The sequence below is a fragment of the Macadamia integrifolia genome, chromosome 2 (genome assembly GCF_013358625.1).
Source record: "Macadamia integrifolia cultivar HAES 741 chromosome 2, SCU_Mint_v3, whole genome shotgun sequence".
Taxonomy (NCBI): domain Eukaryota; kingdom Viridiplantae; phylum Streptophyta; class Magnoliopsida; order Proteales; family Proteaceae; genus Macadamia; species Macadamia integrifolia.
The window spans coordinates 28,075,361-28,078,266 of record NC_056558.1 but is presented as its reverse complement, the minus strand read 5'-3'; positions in this window follow the sequence as shown (position 1 = coordinate 28,078,266).

Here is a 2,906-nt window from a genome sequence, read left to right as displayed (position 1 = left end):
GGAAGATGGGCAGGGCTTCCGCGCTATAATAAAAATATCGAAATCAACTACAAAAATTTAAGCAGGGGTTCCATACGAACGGAAAATGGATGACGTGGTCTTTTAGACCTAGGGCAATAGGTTTCTGTACTAGGGTAGGGCTATCAATCGATCAGGCCAACCCAATATCGATCGATCCTAATTGGGCCTGGCAGTGTGAAACCCTGGCACCATGAACGCCCGTTTACTTAAACGGGCCTAGGTTTGGGGGGCATGGTATGGTTTGTAACCGGCCCAGTCGGTGTTGGGCTTTAATTGGGCTACCTTAAACGGGCTATGAACCTACTTAAGTCTAAACGGGCTCTAAACGGGCTCCCCATAAAATCCTTTTTTAAGTGGATTAAATGTCTAGAAATCTTCCGTTTGAACATAGTAAAGGTCACACAAAAACTCTTAACAGTTAATCATATATGAGATAATGGTTGTTTCTTACAAAAAAGAAGAAAAAAAAAAGAAGAGAGCTTATGACAAGTACCAAAGTGATTGTTCTCCACAAGAATTGTCTGCTATTCATTCACTCCCTATTAAAACATCTCAAAAGACCCTATTTTATTTTATTACAAAGTTGGATGTAATACCATATTCAACATCATCTATCATAGATTTTTTATTATTATTTTGTATTAGTAGTGGTAAAATAGGTATTTAGGTAGTTTTAAAGGAGTCGGGGCTAAATAGCTCGGTTCAAGTGGGCTTCTTAAACGAGTCGGGTTGGTTGGGCGCCCGATGGGCTAGTAGCTTGCACCGTAAACACTCGTTTAATAAGCTGTCGGGCTTAGGCCCGACATGTTTATTAAATGGGCAGATTTAGGTCGGGCCTACCGGTGTGGGCTTAGGATTGACACCCCTATACTAGGGTGTTGACTTTAGCAAGCTTTGAACGATTGACTTTGAAATTCCTTAGACTCTTGCATTTTTATCTCTCTCTCTCTCTCTCTCTCTCTCTCTCTCTGTGTCTCTTTTAATAGGGTCTCTGGGGTAGGGATTTCTCTCTCAGAATTTCTCCCCACTTTTACAGTGACCCTGGGTCACCTATTTATAGAAAAACAAGGAATCCGTGAAGAATTTTTAAAGGGAGATGTGTGTAAGGCTTAAAAGGAGCTGGTGTAAGCCTTAAAAGGAGATGGTAAGGCTTACCATCTCCGTGGAATCAAATCATAGCCCTTAAGCATCCTTGGAAGCCTTAAAAGGAGATGGTAAGGCTTACCATCTCCGTTTAAGGCTTAAAGGCTTACCATCTCCGTGGAAACAAATCTTGACCCTTAAGCATCAGTGGAAGCCATAAGGTGGGTGGCTATAGTTGCTGTTGATGCTTATCAACTAAGGGGAATGCATGTGGGTTTGGTTTGGTTTGGGTTGGTCTGATTTGGTTTGGTTCGGGTTTATTTTGGTTTAACAGGTTCAAAGTTTAGGTAGACAATATGGCACATCTGGTTATCCCTTTTTTTCATACAAGATATCAATGGGACCGTATTTCTGAATACTTTCCAATAATACAGGAATCAAGCACATGCTAGGCTTGATTGTCATATCCTAGCAAAAGTTATCAATGACCACTTTCGATCACCCTTCCCTCATCATTTAAAAATATCGGGTTGAACTCTTAACCGGTCTTACGCTTAATTATACTCCGCATATTCTTGCATAGCGGCTTTAGGTTGGGATAGCTGGGATAGTCTGGACTTGTGCCAAAAATTGGATTTCTTTTCGAAAGAGAAAATACATGTGTCATCATTGCCCATAATTCATCATTGCTAAGGGGAGACAAAATTTCGTGTCTACAAGCAACTCAATTGGTTACCCTGACGTGTCCAGACGGATTGTGGGAAATCCTTGAGACGTGGAATAGTGCTTGAACCACAAGTGATTTATTTTAGGATTCTTTCATTTTCACCCCTTTGTTTATTCATTCATTTGTCAATCAATGATCCACTCAAAGTTAGTCTACCTAATGATAGGGAGTGGACTGGAGTCAATGCCCCTAATCCACTCAATGTCACAAAGTAGGAAATACACACAATTGACTTGAACAAAATGCTTCTATAAAATTTCCCATGTCAATGAGGTTATGCTTTCCTTTCTCTTGCCCCACTAGGTGGCCTTCCTTCTAGTTTCCTCAGGTCTTTGAATGATCCGAGGCCCGCATGACTCTTAATGGGAATCACCCCAAAGTTGTGCATGCCAAACCATTCGAATCTTGTTCCCAAGGAGGAAGGACACCCATTTCTGAAACCCACCTAGGAAAACATTTACTTATGACTAAAATATGTTATAGGAACTATTTGAGATTTAAAAGTAACCACAAGCGTACAGATCAGTGTAGATAATGGGTCGAACACAAGGAGAGCAACTGTCACACCCCGTTCACCCTGAACCGGAGCGGTGACCGAGTTAACACCGGTTAACCCAAACTTGCCAGGATCATCAGATACTGTATTCCACCACAGCATACACACACTAACATCAATTCATCATATCAGCGGAAGACTAAGTTTTACTTGTAAATAATTCCCATATACTTGATACCCAATTGGTAATACAATAAATATATACATTTGGGCCCGAAGGCATAATATATACACAAAAAGAATAAAGTTCAAATATCAAGTATATACAAGAATTAACCAAAATCATCAGAGTACACAGCTCGGCTCGGTCTCAAGGCTGGAGCTCAGCTTGGCCTCAGAACTGCTGTCTCGCAGCACAGCTCTCACACGCGCAGTCTATGCCGTGCTCAAACTCCTCAGGGGTCCACCAGTCCTCCTCAGGGAACTCGACGGTGGGACCCACCCCCTGCTCCTCAGTTGCATGACCTGCAAAATCATCTAAAAAGGGGTGTACACGTGGAATGAGCTCACTAGCTCAGT